Source organism: Sciurus vulgaris, assembly GCF_902686455.1.
Source record: "Sciurus vulgaris genome assembly, chromosome: 9".
Classification (NCBI taxonomy): Eukaryota; Metazoa; Chordata; class Mammalia; order Rodentia; family Sciuridae; genus Sciurus; species Sciurus vulgaris.
In genome coordinates, this window is record NC_136469.1 from 5,623,511 (window position 1) to 5,645,206 (window position 21,696).

A 21,696-nucleotide genomic window follows, 5' to 3' on the forward strand; every position below is an offset into this window, starting at 1 on the left:
TTTTTAAATATTCTTGAGAATAAGAAAAAAATTCTCCAACATTGAAATCAGAAACAAAATGATGAAGGAAAATGATAGATTTGATTAAACACGAACACCTACATAGAATACTTAGAAACACTAACATTATCACCTATATAAAATAAACACTAACACCTACATGGAATAATTATGAACATAAGCAACCAACTTGGAAACCGCCTGCAACCTAGATGACAGAGGTCTAAGTAATCTTAAATCATTTCTGACAATAACTAGGAAAAACATGCTCTCCCCTACTGGGAAACACAGGCCCAGAATGGCAAGCACACAAAGAAGAACACTACCAATAACATCTGGGGATCGGCAGAGTCTGAGGAGATGAACAAACTCACTCAAGTTGTCCCGAATATAATTTTATACCATTTTTCTGGAAGAAAGTTTGACAACATGCATCCTAATGTAAAATGTGAGTTCTCTGACCCCAAAAACTTCATTTCAAGGTATTTTTCTTAAAAGGATGTAGTTAAATCAACAGAGGCAAAATGATGAAATTGGTTGGGAAAAGAGAGCCTTTGCAAGAGTAAATCAAAGTCACATGGATGTGTGATATCCATCCCACATTATTTTCTTTTCTTTCAAATGTATCATGGAGATGCTGTGATCCTCAGCGCTCCTCTGAAACATGTCTCCAGGGAGAGATCCCTGGAGGGTATTTTAGAGGGCAGTGAGCTAATGAGGGGCTGCTGTAAAATCTGGCTCCGAGACATGGAATTCAAAGTCATGGCCTCCTTTTCACATGGAGAATATTCTGCAATGCTGGAATATTAAGGAACTGAAGATCATGCTGAATTATAAAACTGCCTGGATTTTTGAAATGCCTTCCTTGCCTACATTTAAGCTTATTGGCCAAAGGTCAGAATTTTCAATTCAGACTTTTGGATGCATTTGTTTGAGATTCATAGCTTAAGGTTACATGCATTAAAGTCTTTTACTATGTAACTGTTTAATCAACAGGCCAATACCTGGCACTTAATTTCTAAAAACCAATCTGCTGCCTGGTTAAATAGCAAAATAGCAACATCACCTAGATCTCATCATGAACTTTCAAAATCCTCTGGTCCTTTCTTAAAGAGACAATGCAATACAAAGTGAAGTTATGAGATGAATGTATTTGACCTCAAAAGGGGCTAGTCTGTAACTCCCCTGGTGATGGCAGTTGTACAACAAAGATACTTAAATAGCTGGAAATGTTTCATTCTCTTAAAACTGCGATCTCATTTGTTCAAAAATAAACACATTGACCATTCCTCCTCCGTACTTTAACATTCCCTTTCTGTATCTCCTAACATAATGTTCCTACTCGTTTGAATTTCTGCCAACATCTTTGGCTCCTTGCTGTCTTTTCTGTTGAAGTTTCTGTTGAAACTTGTAATCTCTGCTTTCCTCCAAGAAATACAAATGCTGCTCAGCAGTGTGGTGGCCTCCATGAGAAGAACAGGAAATAAGGCGTCGGCAGCAAAGGCTCCCAATCTTAGTTTTGCTCCCGCATGTGGGAAGCAGCCCCTCCTGAGGATGTACCTGGGGCCTGTGTGCGTTCAACTGTTACCTTCAAAGACAGGCGAACTGTGCTCAGAGTAGTTCTGAAGAAGAAAATTAAAAATTCACTTGCCAGCCAGTCCAGCCGGCTGTGCTATGGCAGCAGGATACACAGCGATGTCACGAGGGCACCTGGCCAGGTGGTCCTTAGCACAACAACACCGCCCTACCCCCCACCCTGCAGACAACTCCCTGAATTCCTATTACGTTTCAACTGCACAGACATAACACTCATATGAAAATTCTTCTTTAGGACTTTAGGTAGGCATAAAATAAGAAGGCAGTGACTGACAAAGGTGATAGATATTTTAGGACAAAATTTGCTAACATTCTAAACTGGCATATATCAAAAAGGTGAAAGCTGCATAAAATATATGATATAGAATTCTGACGAAATTGATGGTTTGGTTTTGTTTGTTTTGTTTTCTTCAAGGAAAACATTGAGCACTGCTCTACGATAATTCAGAAGTTGCCTGCAATAGCTCAAACACGGTGCTGCACAGCTGCCCGAGGAGACTCACGTACTCGGACGGAGGAGACTGCGTAACGCAGGGCTCGGTCCCTGGTCTGCACGCTGCTCTGACGTTATCTTTTTCCACCCAGAGTCTCTCTTTCTCTTAATTGTGCTGAAAGGAATGTAAGGTGAGACTAATTCTGTGCTGTGACAGACAGATAATGGAGTGAGGAACAGGGCATGAGACACAGAACATCAAGATGCTCGTAAGAGGAAGCTGAGAATGTCTGTGGATTTAAGAAGAAAAGAACCCAAAGAATTAAAGGCTTGTGAGACTTAATCAAGTTGAATGAGCGAAGAAATCAGAAGTGCTTTAGAGATGGTACTAGGTTTTGATATTGAAGGAAATGGGTAAAAACCCAGGTGGCTATGAAGAAAACACCATTTACGTCGAGGTTCAATGTGCAGCCCTATGAGAAAAGGCAGCAGGCCTCAAAACAAAGCTGCCAAAATGAGAGCGGAAAGAAAAAGGACCACCAATGCTCAGTTTTGTCTGTGGAATGCAGCCGCCAAGAGGCCTCCAAAATGTTTTTGCACAGACCACTCATCCTCATATTAACAACACCTGAGCCGAACGCATGTTCACCATCTGAACAGCAGGCGACACGCTGATGCCACCCACAACGCTGTACAGAATAAGGATATCCGTGTGACCTGTGTGCAAATCTGAAGGCAGCACCTTCCTGGGCTTCTAAGAGAAGACACCACCCATTTCCAGTGCCCAGAATCCAAGGAGCAGTCTTCAAAGACTCCCGTCTTCCACTCTTCACATTCGATATGTGGCGAGTCCCGTCAGCGTCACCGTAGATCCAAACCTGTCCACTTCTGTTTCCACTGCCTCAGCCTTTCTCACCTGGACTTCTGCACCGACCTTTCTGTCGGTAGACACGTTATGTTTGTGGATATATTATCCACTTTGCAAATAGAAATCTTCAAAATACTGATTTCATTGGATATCTGTTTTAAAAACTTCAAAGGACTTCTTATTACTTATTTTGTCCCTGGCATTGGTTAGGTGACGCACACTTAGAAAAAACCACTGCAAAATTCAATGACTTAAAGATGGAGTTTACTGCTGTCCAGTGAGAGAGTTCAGGACAGAGAATCCAGAGAATCTTCTCAGCAGTCAGGGAAGGCCCCAGCCCAGCCCCTCCATCACACAGGTCCAGCCTCACATGGTGGCCACCAACGCCCACAGTGAGGAGTGAGCATGTGGGGGACCACACCACTGTCTTAAAATCTTCTGTGGGCCACGGTGACAACACTCCACTCTCATCCCACTGGGGAGAACCCAGACCACACTTCGTACAAAGGTGATGACCGTGCTGCCTCTTCTCCCTTGCAGAGCGACCTGCTGTCTTGGGAGATCAGCGCACGGCTGGCTCCCTCTGGCCACCCGCAGCCCCATTCGCTGCCATCCTGCACCCCATCTGCTTTGGCTGCCCCTTCACATCTGCCTGTGAGGACACCACCTCCTACCAGCCTGCAGCTGCCGCTCGGGAAGACATTCTTTGGCGGCAGATGGGGTCAGGACCCACTGGGCCACACAGGGCATGCTCTATTCCCTCACGCGCTTATCCTCACTTCAGATCTCACACTGTGTGCGTGACTGTTTATATGGTATCTTTTTATCACTAGATTTTAAGTTCCTCATAGACAGGGGTCCCCCTCGATCCTCGACCCCACTGTATCCCTCCCTAGCACAGCACCTGAGTATGTATGCAGGGTCTGACTGTTGTTTCAAGAGTTTTCAAGTGTCTTTTAGCAGTCTTACCACAACACTGTCATTCTGCAGAGGGTTTTCATTAGAGTATCTTTTCCTACCACCTATCATCATATTCAACAAGCAAGTGTCAGGCCACAAAATAAGGCACATGGATGGTGAGCCTGGGGAGAAATGGAAGTGCATTCTTGGTCTAGATGCTTTCGTTATGTAGCTGGGGCAAGGACAAGTCCTGAGGTGGAGAACAGCTGAGCAGGCCGCCTGCTGCGTCCATGGGATTAGGTGCTGCAGGTGGAATACTGACACCAGGCAGTCCATAGTACGGTCAGCTGAGCAGGCCGCCTGCTGCAGGAAGTCCACCCTCCGGGGCACACACAGGCCTTGACATGGCTCAACACCAAACCTGGAGCCTGAGAGCATCTGATATTCCCCGGTGTGTGACCAGAAGGTCCTTCCGGGCCAGCCTCTGCCTCCCGAGGGGCAGCGTGGAGTCTGGACTGGCAGGAACTGCCAGTGCTCCTGGCTCGCACCCTTGCCTGTGGGAGAGCGGCTGGCACCATGTGCCGTGTGGCCCTGCAGCCCCCTCCCTGGGCCTTCAGGTTAGCGGACTTGTTAGAGCTTGTAGTTCAAAGAAACTTTCACCCACATAAAGGTGCCTCACGTTTTTCAGACTTCGGAGGAAGATTTGTGGTCACTGAAGTTGCTAGAGAGTAAAACCAAAACTACGGCTCACAGAAGGTGAAGAAGATGTGCTGGGACACCTGGGGTGAGTCCAAAGGACAGGAGGGAATAAAGGGTTCTCGTCCCATCAAACAACACGGAGCAAATGGGTAACTCGTTTCCCCTCTGCAGAGGGGGCTGCCTTCAGCCTGGTCTCCACTCCCTCCTTGCAGAGCTGCTCCCGTTGGAGAGGGTGGCCGGCACAGCCCATGCAGAGGTGCGCAGCCCCTGTAGACACGCAGGTGATGTGGGCCACCAGGGCCTGAGTTGGGGTGCTGTGGGAAGCCTCTGCCTACCAACCAGAGACCCAGAGAGGGGGTGCTCCTCCTGCTGCTGGGGAGTCTGTGTCTTCCTGTGACTCACCGGACGATCACAGTCACCCTGACACCACTAGAGGCCACGATGGCATGAGCTCAGATGGAAGAGTGACAGTGGGGGCTGGGGCTGCAGCTCAGTGGCAGAGCACCTTCTAGCGTGCCAGCACTGGGTTGGTTCCATCCTAGCACCACATAAAATAAATGAATAAAACGAAGACAAGCTGCCCACCAACAACTACAAAAAAATCTAAAAAGTGACAATGGCATCACTGAGCCGGGGCACCACTGTCAGCCTGTCCAGGGCTGTCCAGCCCTTGGTATGTGAATTCAGAAATGTCCTGGTGGTTGATGCCACTTCACACGCATGTTCCATTACCTACAGCCCAAAGTATCATACCTGGTAATCGAATATCGAATTTAGTTGGATTAAAATAAAAGGATCAAAGTCAGGATTTTAAACATTTATAAAAACATGTATTCCCCATTATGTGTGTTTATACCAAGTTATATCTTGGTAACAGAGCCAAAACATCCAAGGCCAACACACATCAATCAACATTTTCTTCATGTATGTGAGCAACTGAAGACAGAATGTGTATGTGTGTATGTGTACACACATGTATATTTCTACTGAATTTCAATTTGCAACATTCCAGGATTTACCCTTTTTTTTATGAGATACATTATTCTTTTCAGTCCTTGAAAACTTTAGTTGAAACCTCATATCCTCTTCTCTTTGAATGTAGAAATTTGGTCTACGAGGCTGCCAAGAAAGTGTCACACCTACAAATTCTGCCAACAGTGATGACATGAGCCAACAGCCCAGAGGACTGTACTACAGCAACTTCTCTAAAATTGTATATCATTTACACAATTTGAAAAGGCACTAAGTTGCAAGGACAAACTCAGGAGCAGGGCTTCATGGGGACCAATCGAGTGAAAGAGCCTGAGGTTCCAGCTTCATGGGTCTCAGAGTAGCTCCATCTATCATATTTTTGTATCAAAAGCCTCAATCTAGTTATTTAGGTACTGATATCCCAATTCACATCTTAGATTCTAATCCTCATAAACCTGAATAAACACCACTAAGCTCAAAACCTGATCTGCAGGAAAGCCCATGGGGCGGGGACAGTCTTTCTTCTCCTGAAACTCTGTGCCCCATCATATTTCTTCCTGTAACTTCTCGTGTCTGAAGTTTAGTCATAAAATCCACTCCTAGCAGAGAACAGCGAGGATCTAATGGCATGGTCTCTTCGTCCTGCTGGGCCACTTAGGTGCTGGAGGTGCTGGGCTCTGGCCTGCACCCACCGGGAGGCAGCCAGGGCCCTGCCTTCACTTAGTGACCTCGTGTTTACACGACTTCCCCTCGTGCCATGCTTTCCTCTGAGCTATCAAATACTTCTCATGCCTGGCCTCAGCCCCATGCTTCCTGCCAACTCCCAGAGGCCATCAGGAGACTCCTGGCTTCTGACTTTCTGCCCACCAGACTTCCTGCTCAAACAGCTTGCTGTTTTTCTACATATATATCTGATCTGCATGTTCTTCTTAAGTTGAGAGCTTTGAAACATAAAGTGTTTATTCTTTTGGCTACCAAAACCATCTTTTAAAAACAATATATCTTTTAACCCATTTCGAGTTGGTCTCCGTGTCTGTATTTTTCCAACATGATTCATTTGAAGTGGAAAGTTTTCAGGAAAACTGAATTTTACCCATTTATATACCTCAAACTTTATATTTCTTTGGAATGGACTGTTTAAAAATAAATTACTAATCTGGTAGGCTTTTGAAAGTGACTTAAATAACTCTGCTTTCCTGTTTGGTTCTCTGGCTCCTTGTGAACTTGTCCCATTGTGCTTCAATCGTGTCCTTCCTAGACTCATTGGTGAGAGGTCTAGGATCAGGTCTGGTATGTCTCAGTACATCCTAGCATCTGGCCCAGGGACCAGAACATGGTGGGTACTTGATACCTTATAGAATAAAATAAAGTTGCCAAACTCTAAAAAGATTTTTCTTTATTAGAGTAATTTATACTAAAAAGATAAATTCTTAAACCATGGAAAATCTAGATCTTCTTTATAATCAGAATTATCATTCAGATTTTCTCCATATAATTGAAACCACAAATATAATTTCAATATAAATTTTGAAATTTTACTTCATTTACTATCTAAGATGCATGGACTGCTGAAGTTTATTACTACTTGTTGAAGCTATTACTCATCATACACCAGAGAGATGGAAATCGACTAGTGAGTTCTCTTCTTTCTGTGTTACCCATCTCTGTCTTCCCTCACTCGAACGATGCTCCTGGGCGTCTGCTCTCCTCTTTCCATTCCCTTTAATTTTCATCACTAATATCACAGTGTTAAGATATGTGCATTTCTTATTCCCAAAAATTAAGTCTCATTTTGTAGTTTTAATTGTCAAACTGGCATCTAATTTAAAAAATGAATGGATGCAAATAATGAATCCTTGTTATTTGCACACACATATCGTGAATTTCATGAAGGTAATTAATAAACAGAACAAGATAGTACATTACATATATGCCTAAGAGAGAAGGGAATTAGAAAATTTCATACATAATTTGGCTTGAAATCCAGCTCAGACCTTTTTGTAGCTGTGTGATTTTCAACAGCTTCTTAACTTTTGTGAAGTCCAGTTTTCTCATTATGAAAATGGAAAACATAAAAACTTTAACTGGTAATCAGTGGTATTAATACATAAAATGTCCAAGGCAAGGTAGTTGATATACTGCTGCATTTTATGAACTTTTTTTAAAAGTCAGATAACACCAGAATTTGATTTTAATATGGAAAATAAAAGCTGTACTATTTTAATAATCTATTTCAAATAGTTTGTTTACAACTAAGGATATTCAGATTGTTTGCTACTTTGTGTTCTTATGTAAGAATTTGATATTTTATAGGTAAAAAAGTGAAATATCTGTGTGTGTGTGTAAAGGTATTATTTCTATATACAATGGAATTTATAAAACTGAGAAAATCATAAACCTGAGAGAAACCAGGGGAGCACACTTCTTGCATGTGGCAGATGTTTCAAACACAGCCATTCAGCACTGGTGGGACCCAGCGTGACAGTACTGGGATGCAGAAAGCCTGACACTTCAGGCCAACCCCGGGCTCGAGGGAACTGCTGACCCTCCAGCGTGCTGCATGCCTCTCCGCGTAGGGTGAGTCAGTTCCCTGCATGTGGCAGACTCAGGCCCCAGAAGACCCTATCCCATGGTCTACAGAAGCTCAAAAGCTAGAGTTCAAAGGCTGCTGTTGCACTCTTACTCCAGTTAAGTGACCATGTGAGCCAGTTCTACATCAAAAGATCAAGTTGAAATCACAGGCTTAACCAGGCAGTTTCTAAAGGGGCAGTCAGGACACTGTCCCCAGCTTGCTTCTCCCCACTTCCTGGTTCTGGGGAAAACCTCACGTGAGCTTGCAGAGGGTCCTCCATCTGCCACTCCCAGGAGAGCCACCTGTGCACACTGAGACTGACAGGAAAAACGAGAAGGGTCCCTGGAGCCCTGGACCTCTCCCACAACTCCTATCTGTCTGCGAGGAATCTCCCTTCATTTTCTAAGTCACTTGATTACTTGATTGCTTTAAATCTGAATTCAGTCCTAACTGATAAGCACAGAAGACGGACAATGATTTAAAGACTCTTTTGTCAATTCAGTCAAGGACAGAGCACAGCAAGTACCATTCTAGATTCACTGAAGTGAGGTGAATCCGTTACGTGAGATGGATGAGGAGGCATCAGGACCTACTTCTCTTTTGGGACCCAGCTGAGAAATACTGTACTACACTCCTGTTACATAAAATGCAGTCTGCAGACCAACATGCAGGCACCGTCTGGTAACTCACTAGCTATCTGGAATCTCAGATTCTACCACCTCACTTGAACCAGAACCTGCATTTTAGCTGTGATCTTCAGAGGCGTCATATATGCAGTGAAGTTTTTTAAATGTTGGATAAATTGTGAGCTCTTTGAGGTCAAAGGATGAAGTTTTTATTTTCCCTTAATCTTCTGTATCTCTATTTCCTGGTACAATATCTGAATAGTACATACTAAGACCAATCAAATATTTGATGAATGAAACACACCACTGGCTCAGTGTCAACCACTAAATTACATTATAGCTTTATCAGAAATCTAACCATTATGTGCAAAGCTCAACTTACAGCCATGAGGAAGTGAGTAATGGGTCAGATATGATATAAAGAGGAAAAGTAGTTGAAATGTTACTGAGCACAGAATGAATAAATGGTAGGCCTTAGACATGTATTGAAATTTAAAAAACATGGATCCCTCTAACAGAAAGGGTTAAAGACAGAGAACTGAGGGTGGAGACACAAGGAGATGCCCTTGTCCACGTTCATTCTGTCACCTAAAGCCACCTTACCTTATCTCAGTGGTTCTCCTGTGTGGGAACGTGGTAGACAGGTGACGTTGAGGAAAACCTGGAATGCTCTCGGGGAAGTGCCCATGCACACATGCGCACCAGCCTCCTAGAGTGCACTTCAGATGGAGGGCCCTACCCAGAGCTTAACTCCCCTACACCATGAGTTGGGACAATGATGTTCTATTAAGCCTGGAAATGGTTCAGAGAAACAGGCTGAGGCTCCCTCCTCACACAGTCTAAGTCCTAAAAAACTTCTCCATTTAACATTTAACTTCTGACTGATTGGGTAGAAAAACATATTAAAGTCCTAACCCTCGTACTTCTGAATGTGACTTTATTTGAAAATAGAGTCACTGCAGAATAAGACTAGCTAAGTTGAAATCATACTGAAGCAGGAGGATCCTTCATCCTACAGGCTGGTATGGTGTTGAAGAGACAGAGACAGAACACGAGGAGGCAGCACTGGGTGACGATGATGCCAGAGACGGAAGTCCTGCATGAGCAAGCCAAAGGACGCAAGGCCACCAGAATCTGGAAGAGGCAGGAAAGAATCCTGCCCTAAAGGTCAGCAGGAAGCATGGCCACAGCACCACCATGATTAATAGCTTCTAGAAACCAGAACGGTGAGAGAATGAGTCTCATTTTATGTCATCCAAGTTTGTGAATATTTTTTACAGCAGCACTAGGAAACTAACAGTGAGAAAACCAAACCCTAACTTATAATGATTTATTTTAAAATGTCTAACATAGTTATTAAGAAAAATACTTAGCAATGTATTCACCTATTCTCCTTATATGAATCTGCCCATTTTGGCATAGTCATTTAGCATTCTAAAATAAATAAGCAAAACGATGAATGCTGAGTTTATGGATCATGAACATGAAGCCTGCCCGTTTAAAGCCTCTGCAAGTCCTTCTGGGAACTTTGGTCAGGTCAAAGCCACACTCTGCATATGCACAGCAAGTGTGTGCGGGCCTCACTGGACTATTCTTATTCTTAAAGACAATGTGGCCTAATTTTTATTTAAAAGTTACTTTGTCAGTCTGAATCTTGGTTTCTTCATCAATCTGATGGATATTAAACATCAAAATATTCTCTGAATTCCAAATTTCTATCAGGTCATAGGTCATAACTGATTGGCAGCTCATTTGCTAGGAACTATCTAAAATGGATTACAAATACTTAATCTAAAGAAAAGAAATTGGGGAAAACAGCTCTCTCTTCAAAGAGCTGGAAAGAAAGAACGTGGAAGAATCACTGTTGTGTACAGACTCAACTGATACCTGGGACTGGTAAAAATGGAATTGAACTTAACATGCGGGAGAACTTGGGTCTTAGTTCATTTTCTGGTGCTGTAACAAAATACCTCAGACAGGCATTTACTTAGCTGGCAGTTCTGGAGGCGCTAGCATAGAGCTGCTTCTGGTGAGGGCCTCATTGCTGCCGTACCAGCTCAAGGCAGAAACACACAGGTATGAGCAGGAGAGTATGTGCAAGAAGGAGGGGCAGAGGGGCTGAGACCGTAGAGCCACCAATCTCAGGATGACTCACCTCTCCCAGGAGAGCAGCAATCCTCACGACCTAACCACCACCCACAGGCCCCAGCTCTTCAACCTCCCACTACCTCTCTTACCACTGCACAGGGACAAGCTTCCAGCAGGCGAAACTGAGGGGCAAACTATATCCAAACTGGAGCCACCCATGAATTACTTTAGATTCAATTCACATTCTGGCCCTGAAATGACGTTCTTTGTCATAAGATACGTTCTTCTTCTGGACCATCATTTGACAGGACAGCTTCAGAGCATTTCAAGTGTTTTCGAGTTTGTTCATGGATTCCTTGATTATATCTTCTAGACACTATGGATCACTCTGGAAAAGGAACGGAGTTCAAACCCAGGAGCCATCCCTTACTAGCTGGGTAAGCTTCATTGCTGACTCACTATCCTCACCTGTAAAATACAGGTATGAACATCCATATAAAAATGCCATTCTGAATCGCAAAACAACGCATCAGGGTAGATGGTCACACGGCGGCCCTCAACAGATGCTGGCTCCTTTCCTTGGTCTTCAGCTCTGTGCTGTTCGTGTCTGCTACTGTGTACTGTGTTGTGGCACAAAAACAGATTCCTCAAAGAGGAGTAAGAAGTGAGAGGCCACCTTTCAAACTACTTTTAAGAAAATCATTGAGAAAGACAAGTGGTAAAGCTTATCCCTCCACATATTAATGCTTACAGTTATAGGAACGGAGAAGTTTGCACTAATCACTCACTCTGGTTCTACAGTTCAGCCCTCAGGGAGCCAAAACACTTTCATAAGAGCATTCAGAATGACAGAACTAGACAGAACATTTTGGAGGCCAAAGAGTTCAAACCATTGCTAAGCTCCAATCCTAAAAAGCACCAACATGTGTTAAATAATTTAAGAACAAAAAGAGCTTCCAATTATTTTATCCTTCAAAGGAATCAATTCTCCGTGACAACTGCTCAAACGTTTTCAGTCTGGAAAACAATCCTCTCACAGTGCGGGAGTGTGGGATTGAGATTGTGTCCTTGGCTTGTCAGTTTAACTGCTGCACGGGGTGGTTCCTTAGCTATCATGTTCCTGACGTGGTGTTCCTGCAGGAATATTCTGCCTTTCTTTACCAGAGCTAGGAGGATTGCTCACGCTTTCCTGAGAGCAAAGTGAAAAAAAATCTACATAAACATCTGCCAAGAACCCTTTGCAATTTTTACATATTTTCTCAGGCTTTCACTGTGTAAAATAATGCCAATAATAAAATATTTTAAAATTTATTTCTATTACTTTGGGAGTTATGTTTTGCTGTAGTTACCAGACTATTCTTAATAAAGGTATTTTGAATCTCGACTTAAAATCTGCAATTTTGCCGTCAATGAAACACTGAGGTTGAAATATGTATTCAATTGTATATGGCAAAGTGGAAGAAGCATTGACTTTAAACTCAAAATTTTAAGATTGTACATCTAAAAGACTTTATATTAGCTTTGCTACATGGTTGTAGTGTAACCCTGAACAAATTACCTAAATTATCTGTATTTTCTTTTCTTATTTACAGAAAAGGAAACTTATGTATTTATTCTGCAAATGACAAAGCTCACACACGCATGCATAATTTCTCTGTAAATCAGTAAGAGCTCTCCTGAGTGGTGGACTGCAGTGAGTTTGTTTGGCCTGTCACTCTGAAATAAACATTTCAGAAAGTGAAGAAAGTGAAGGCCCTATTTTATCAAACGGGAATCAACTCCCCATCCACAAACTTACTTATTTAACAAATGATTATTGAGCACCAACGATATTCCAATAATTAAGCTAGTGCTGGGCCTCTAACAAAGAGACAGAACCAAGTTTTTATTTCATTATAAAATAAGAAAAACATTCTGTGTTAGCCATTAATAAATGCTAAATACAAGTCCAGGCAGAGTGTGAAGAGGTAATGTGCATGGGGTGACTAGGGAAGGTCTTGCTGACAGGATCATGTGTGAGTGAAGGTCTGAACTGATAAGAGAAAAGGAGCGACCTATGCTGCTACCTGGGACCACGGGGTTGGAGGCAGAAAAACAGTGAGCACCCATGCTCCAACACAGGAAAGCGTCACCATATTTAGGGAAAGAGAGTGCAGCAGAGGGAGAGCAGGTACGTTTAGAGAGGCAAATGGAGGGGGCACTTGACCTACAGGCTGTCAGTTATTGTACCAATTTTGATCTTGGTGACATAAGAAGTCATTACAAGATTTCATATGAGGAGAAACATGAAATTGACCATTGTTTTTAATGAGATCCCTGTAGCTCCTCTGTTGAGACAGACTGAGGGAGGTCAAGACGAGTAAAGGACACCACTTAGGAAGCCATCCTCATGACTGTTAGCTTGGACAAGATGGCAGCATGAAGGTAGCGAACTGGTCAGACTGGTGTCAAGGTAGAGTCCTCCAGGTTCACTGGTGCAGTAGTCGTGGAGTCTCAGATCAAGTGAAGAGTCGGCTGGGTCAAAGAATCTGACCTCACCCGTCAGGAGAACGAGGCCATTTTCCGATGGGAACCACAGATAGCAGTGCTCTGGGGGAGGTCGGTCCCTCAGTACCAGACGTGAAGAGTGATGATCAGAAATGCAGCTACCTGCTCCTGGGTTCTCACTGTTGCCTGGGGAACACTGACGGACAGCCTGGAGGTTGTGGTGAGAAGGCTTGAGCCAATTAGCAGGAGAATTACCAAATCAACATCAAATACTCTGCCAGCCGGGCTTCCACATTTCACCGTGTGAATAACAATGTGAAAACAAAAAGCAAAGTAATTATAACTTTGTCCTGTCAAGCCTTCAATAAACATTCTCTGACACACAGGACAGCCTGTTGGTCATCAGAATCAATGAGTCAGACCCTTTAAGAACCGAAGACCTTTAAGTCACTAATTTGAGATCACCTTAGAAAATTCACAGAATTCCCTAATCTCCAACTGTATAATCAAAATAATACATAATGTGATCTACCATTTTTTTACAGGATAATAGCAAGGATCATATATTAATAATGCTGTCTATGTATAATAATCATGACTCTGCTAATGACAAAGCCATAGTGAGATACTAGTTAGTTACAAGTAGACACTTCTATACTGCAGATGAACTGGAAGAATACAAGGTGTGTTGAAAAAATCAGGAAATTACCAGCTCTAAATAAGTTACTTTAACCTACTAAAGCCAAAGATAATTAGTGACTTTCCCACAGAAAAAAGACATTAATAAGATGAGAAGTTTTAACAGCAGAACAATTGGATATTCTGTCATATCTTTTGTATTTCTTGCAATGCACACAGTGAGCAAAAGCAAATGAAAAGTCAACAGCCAAGGCAAGAAAGTATTTACATAATATCTCCCTGAACTTGAAGGACGACGTGTGCAGAATCTAAGCTAGGTGCAAGAGCTAGTGACCATAAAATAGAAGCTCTCAGTGTTGTGTGTACTGCAGGGGTCAAGTAAGAGGTGCAGACTCAGAGGCACACAGACCAGAGGGGAGACACAGAGCCCAGCTGAAAAAGGAGTCTGCCTGGACCTTGGGACCTGTCCACCTTTCATCCACGTGCTTCACCAAATTCCAAATAACGACCATTCTGTTGCACATATCAGAAATACGATGGGAGTCCACGGGAGCAAATGGGAGCTGTGCACACACATGCAGACGTCACTGGTCCTGGGTCCCACCTGACACTGCCACCTCTCCCCTTCTACAATCTCCAGGTACATCAAGCATGTCCCTGGGGACATCTCACTGAGTAAACAAGTCTTTTCGGCTGGTTCATGGCATCTGCCCATTGTCCTGCCCTCCAGCTATGGACACACTGCCCCCACATGTGCTAGGCATTGTCACTAATGCTGCTGGGCACTTCTGCCACCCCGGGCAGCCTAGCCGTCTTTCTGGCTTTAACCACATCCATCATTTGGCCTCTCAGCTCACACCACTGATACTCTGTCAATGAGGTTCTAGCGTTTCCACCACATCCCAAATGTGTTTTTCAAAATGGCAAGTCAAGGCTGCATCCTGGAACATCAATGTGACAAAGCTGTACTGTGCTCCACGCAACATGCAGAGAAAGCCCTCTGCCTCACTTGAACAAGTAAATAATGCTACCATCCACTCGACAACAGGTGACTGAGTTCACTTTAACTTAAATGACAGGCATGTACTGTAAGGAGGAGATCAATAAATTTATCAAGCTCAAATGGGGTGTTGAAAAATTTTAAATGTGATGACTAAGGAATACAACATTTCCCATATTACTCCCAACATAAAACACTAAAATAAAGTCCATATTCAAGTCGAAAGTTTTTAACTAATTCAGACCATATTTCAAAGTGCCACCATGAGCTGCCTGCACCAATTGTTTTGCAGCTGCAGTAAATTTAACATGCCCAGAAATCACCCTGGAATGCTCCAGATCTGCTGGAGCTACAGGGCAAAGCCCAAGCAGTAAACATCCTGGACAAATCATGAAAGATATATATTTGAGAACATATGTGTACAACCTTCAAGAATCACAAATATGAGTAACTGCCACATTAAGATATAATTGTACATAAATATGTGCATATACATAGGTATATAGCACATGCTTAAACAAGAATCTTTAAGTAATCAGTGAAATTTTTTTAACATATCGAAAAACTGAAATAATTTTACAATGAGTACCTTTATACCTTCTCTCATCATTACCATTTTATTATACTAGCTTTATAACACAACTATCCAACTACCAACTACTCACCTCTCTATCAAACTAGCAATTTCACTTATTTGCTATATAGTTTATGACGTTCTCTTAAATCTACATAACATGGGAGCAAACAATGTAAAGCAGTCAAATTTAATCTTAAAAAATACAACTGTTTATTCCTAATCTGAGGATTCTGGATTTTTAACACTGGAAAGTGAACATCGAAATCTCTTTATTATACACACTTCAATTTTCAGATTTAAAAATTAAAGCACAATGATTTTAAAGTCCAAGCAAGAGCATCAAACTAATTAGTGAGCAAACTGAGATAAAAATCCCTACTCTATGCTCTCACATAAACACACGGTCAGAAGGGAGGGAGACTCCTGTGCTAGAAGACAGAAGTGACTTTCGCAGATGAACCACACTTGAACTAACAGTGCACTTTCAGAAGGAACAGCATTGAGTGGGTTAGGAGCTGAACATCTGTGGCAGTCTCTCCACTGTGTAATCAGTAGGAAAAAATGTGCCCAAAGCCCTGATTCTAGCATAAGTGTTTCATGTGTGCCCAATTTATGAAATTATGGGATGTCATGGGACAAAGACTAAAAGGCTGAGTACCGGGAGCAGGGAATCCAAGACGCAGAGCACCTGCTGCGGGACCCTCGCTTGCCGAGCCCACAGGCTGCGACGTAAGGGCTCAGAAGGCACAGTGGAGGTGCACTGGGCCTCCAGCTCCTGGTGGGAGCCCACGACGAGGAGGTGCTCAAGATCACGCTCACATCCCCACCGCCAGGCTACCTGTTCCAAGGTACTGGCTCAGGAAAGGAACGCAGTCCTTCAGAGCATGAGCTTGGCTCTATTGAAGCCATGGTCTCTTTCAGTCACTTTTATGTCTCTGCTTTGGCACAGAATTTTAGAGAAAATTTAAAATCAACGAGTGAACGAGTTTCAAGTCATGCTTCAAAGTTAGTAAGGCAGAAAATGAGGATTTTTTTTTTCTTTTCTTCTTCAAGTGCCCTTTAAAACTAACCTTCTCAAGGACAATTTTCTCAGACCCCAACTGAACAACTAATACGTGTTCTTTGAAACCACAGTTTTAGTAATACATAGTGCTCAAGAATTTGCTGGGAAATATTTTAAATTTAGCTTCTTGGACCCTGTCCTAAAAGAGCCCAGCTTTCTATATTTTTAACAAAGTCCCTCAAGTAACGCTTCAGGTAGCCAATATTTGCAAAGTGCTGATATGAAGACATCCATGTTGAATCTGGCACTTTGGCCTCAGGTCCTGAAACCATCAGTGACTGACTGAACGGTCCCAGCTGAGGGGCTTCCTCTAGAATGTGCGCCTGTGCATGTCACATGGCACGTGCCCGGCCCATGCAGCCTGCTTGAGGAGGTTGCTGGAATGAAACACAACACAAACATGTTGCAAAGTATCTGGCATCATGTATTTGCAGGGTTTTGTAAAATATCTATATAACGACCTCGACAATCTTGAAGCCAATGAAAACTGTTGAAGCTACACACCAAACTCATAGAGGTCGTGGGCTCTGAGGTGAGGAGAATGTAGGTCGTGTACGGCTCCATGCAGGTCACCTCAGCAGAGACGGGGTAATCAGTTCCTTTGACTTTTCTAACTGAAAATCAGAGTAAGAAATATATTTACCTTGCTGTGCTCACACATTACTAATATATGAAAAAATGCCATTACCATGAGTGACACATGATATGGTTCTGTCTTTTATTTTCAAGTTAATGCCATAACCCTATAACTTGATTTCACAACCATTACTATATTTACCTGCCTTTGGATTAAAACACCTCCACTGAGGTCTCAGTTAGCATAGCGAGTAATTCCTTGACAAAAGGAAATCAGTGCTGTCAACCCACTGGGTTCATCTATGAAGAGAAATTGGATGAATGTGTTTCTCCTGAGTCTCTTGTATGACCCGGCGACCTGTCACTGAAGATCACCAGCCTCACAAGTGAGAGACAGTGCAACCCATTCAACCTTCACTTACTCACCCACTCTTGTATTTTGTGGTTTTGTGGAATTTACAATACTGATAATGGTAACTACTGTCCTTCAATGAGCATTTGCTACATAATAAGAACATAGTTCTGACATTTATATTCTCCTAACAAAAATCTTACAGGATGTGAACTATTACTTCTATGTAACTGTTGGGGAAATTAGAAATAGAGAAGTTAAGTGACTTGCTTCAATGTCCACGGTGATCAGCAGAACCAGGATTTCACTCAGCATTCACATATGGCTGCAAAGTCAGAATTTTATGTCTGACCTTTGACTATTAACAATTCAATCCTCTGATTCAGTGGTCTTCACACTGAGGGAGGTGCATCTCTCAGCATATACAAATAATTCCCAAGATCAATGCAAGCATAAAGAGTCGTGAAAGTAATTCTGAATCTTTAGCTTCCTAATGAGCAGCATGCCGGAGTCTCCTCTGCTACGTGTCCCCTTTACAACTGCCCCTCCACTTCACTGCAGTCTGTCATCACTTGAAGCCTTACCAACTGTAATTCTTGGTATCAGGCTCACTAAGCCTTCTCCATCAGATCTGATGACATGGGTCACCCCTTGCCCTGGATTTTGTATCCCAGGGGTCTATACGGGGACACAATACAGATTCATCACCTTTCTCTGTGTTCAGAAACAGATGTGAACTTTGATCTGGAGACTCAGTCCAGGTCTCCCCAGCAGACACCACCCTAACAGCATTAGCATCAAGATGAAGAACGTGACACGAGGCTGTGATTCTGTGTTTGGAGCTCACCTTAAGAAGGAAGGAGCTGGATTAAATTTTTTAAATTGTCAACTATCTATCTAGCCATAGATATATATTGAAGAGAAAGGCTACAGAAGATAACAGGGAACCCCTACATGAGGAACCTCATTTGAGAAAAACAGACTAAGATGAGTTGTTACCATATATGTGAAAATATTTATTTCTTGGAATTCTAAACAATATTGTTTTTTTTAAACAAAAAATTGCTACATCTCTAGCAATTAGAGAAATGCAAACTAAAACTACACTAAGATTCCATCTCACTCTAGTCAGAATGGCAATTATAAAGCATACAAGTAACAACAATTGTTGGCAAGGATGGGGGGAGAAAGATACTCTTGCACATTGCTGGTGGGACTGCAAATTGGTGCAATCACTCTGGAAAGCAGTATGGAGATTCCTTAGAAAACTTGGAATGGAACCACCATATGATCCAGCTATTCCATTCCTCAGTCTACAACCAAAGGACTTAAAAACAGCCTACTACAGTGACACAGCCACATCAATGTTTATAGCAGCTCAATTCACAATAGTCAAGCTATGGAAACAATTTAGGTGTCCATCAATGGATGAATCGATAAAGAAAATGTTCTAGATATACACAATGGATATTAGCCATAAAGAAGAATGGAATAATGGCATTATTAAGTGGATGTGACTGGTGTTAAGTGAAATAAGCCAATCCCAAAACACAAAAGGTTGAATGTTCTTTTTGATTTGTGGATGCTAACCAAAACAAGGGAGGTTGGGGAGGGAATAATAGAAATCCATTGGATGAGACAAAGGGAAATGAAGGGAAGGGAGAAGGAGAATAGGAAAAACAGAATTTATTAAACATAACTTTCCTAGCCTTGTACTTGAATACACGACCAGGTTAACTCCACATCATGTACAACCACAGAAGTGGAATGCTAAATAGAATAAGTTATACTCTATGTATGTATAATTTGCCAAAATACCTTCTACTGTCATGTATAAGTAAAAAGAATAAAAATTTAGAAAAAATTCTTAAGTTTTTGTTAACTGCTATTATGGTTTGGATGTGAGGTATCCCCTAAAGCTCATGTGTGAGACAATGAAAGAAGGTTCAGAGGAGAAATGATTGGGTTGTGAGAGTCTTAACAATCAGCTAATTAATCCCAACAGGGATTAACTGAGTGGTAACTGGAGGTAGGTGGGGTGTGGCTGGAGGAGGTGGGCATTGGAGGTGTGGTTTGGGGTATATATATTTATTTGGAAAGTGGAGACCCATCTGCTTCCTGATCACCAGGTGAGCAGCTTCCCTCCGCCACACTCTTCTGCCTCACCTGAGCCCTGAGGAATGGAGGCTGCTGTCTATGGACTGAGACCTCTGAAACCATGAACCCCCTTAAACAAACATTTCCTCCTCTACAGTTGTTCTGGTTGGGTCTTTTAGTCACAGCAGTGAGAAAGCTGACTAAAACAACTGCTAAGGCAACAGGGGGCGTCTCAGACTGGAATAAGGATGCATATGTGTATACGCTCTTGTGGTAAACTAGGATGACTTCTTTGAAGTAATCTTTTCCAAAAGAATAAAAGTACTATTTTAATCATTTTTTAATGCAGAGACTTCTTTCAACAGTTTCTTCAAATAGCTTTCCCTCTTCTATAATCCTAAAATATTAAACTTATTCATATTTTTCATTTAAACATTTTGATAAAAATGATTTGTGATAATTGCTTCTACCTTATAATTAGCACATGCGAGGAGTCTTCATATTACCTAACAAACATCAAAGGCGGGCTATGCCACTCTGCTCCAAGAAGCCTCCACACCTGTCCCACTCATATGGACAGCAGTCACCTGGGGTGGACAGGTCTGTGCAGCAATTATGCTCTGGCTTCAGAGCTATCTGAACTGATGTGAACTTGTGCAGACCACTTACTACTTAGCCTTGGAGAAGAACTGAAAATGAGTGTTGATATTTCTCTTACATTAGAAGTAATACAGGGGTTGCGATCTTGGAGGACTTCTGCTAGATTTAAGTGAAGACATGCAAGAGCCTCGTGTAACATCTAATATATGATAGTGCTCAATAAATGATGGGTATTATTATAATTACAAAGTGTTTGAACCATTAAAAAACCAAGCATTAAACTCATCCATGATTAAGAGTGGCCCGGAAAGTGCTGAAACGGTTAAAGGATTAGGAACAGCAGGCACCCTTGAAATGCCCCACCGACCACAGTTCATCCGATTTCTCATTAGGCTTCTGTGAGGGACAGGTAGCCTACTTAGGAAAAGCAAAGGGTAACAAAAGTGTGGGTCAGCAGCGCCGGGGAGAAACTGGAGGAAATGAATTCAATCAGCTTCTAAACGATACGGCGAGGGCGAGGGGCACGTTCCTCGACTCCTCTCCCCAAGCCTGGCTCAGTCCAGCGCTCGGCGGATGACAAGCTGCCGCGCACCAAGAGTGCAGGCCTACTGAGGCGCCTCTCCAGCGCGGCTGCTCCGCCAGCCAATCGTGAAGAGTCGCAGGGATACCTCGGACTCTGCAGAACCCCGTGCACTGTGAGCGCTGGCCCGCGGCAAAGGTCAGGGCCGACGGGACAGAGCAGCCGCCGCACGCAGCACCGCTTTAAATGACAGAAACGTACTGCCCCGGAACTGGCGACTGCAAGTCTGAAGAAGAGGGGTCGGCGAGCCAGGCTCCCCATGCTCCTCCCCAGCGCCTGGGGCTCCGTGGTCCTCAGTGGCTTCCCGCGCTGCCTTGCTGGTGACGCATTTTCTCACTGTGTCTGTCTTCACACGGTCGCCTTCTTAAGGGTGCTGGTCCTGCTGGGCCGGGTCGTATCTCATCTTACTAATCGCACCTCCAGTGGCCCCAGTTCCAAACGCGGTGCTCTTCTGAAGGCCCGGGTCAGGTCGTCCTGGTTCTGCGAAGGGCAGCACGACTCAGCCCAGCACGGCACGTCCCCGTCCAGGTCACCAGGGTCACGGCAAGCGCTGTGAGCTGGCCGGGACGCCATCAGTGTACATGTCACAGCTTACCAGCGCCTCCCCGAGAAGACTCTGCGGCACGAGAAGATCGCCCGGAGTGCACGCGTAAGCCTAACCAGAGGTGACCCCGCGTGCGTCAGCAGGGAGGCCCCGAGGGCCACTGAAAGCACAGGGCGCCTCGCTGCAGGGGGCCGGGAGGCGGGCCCGGCGGGGCCCCTTCGGAAAACCACTGCTTCCCGTCCTTCACACCCACCAGGCGGCCGGAGCCCTCCCTTATCACCAAGGCCACCTCACCGCCCCACTCACCAGGCAGTGAAGCGGGGAGATGAGGACGGTGAGGCTGTCCTCAAAGGAAGAGGCGAGGCTGCTCTCAAAGGGCAGACACGAGTCCAGAGAGCAGGCAGTGGAGGCAGACCCAGCGGACTCG

At 43.5% G+C, this 21,696-nt stretch overlaps 1 long non-coding RNA gene across 1 annotated transcript in view; it reads right to left on the reverse strand.

Annotated features, from left to right (window-relative positions):
* Window positions 1-21,696, reverse strand: part of LOC306669519 — a 111,497-nt gene that overhangs the window by 69,080 nt on the left and 20,721 nt on the right. Inside the window, exon 3 of the long non-coding RNA XR_013766142.1 lies at window positions 17,025-17,134. This is a non-coding gene — a long non-coding RNA (uncharacterized lncRNA). The remainder of the gene's footprint in view (window positions 1-17,024; window positions 17,135-21,696) is intronic.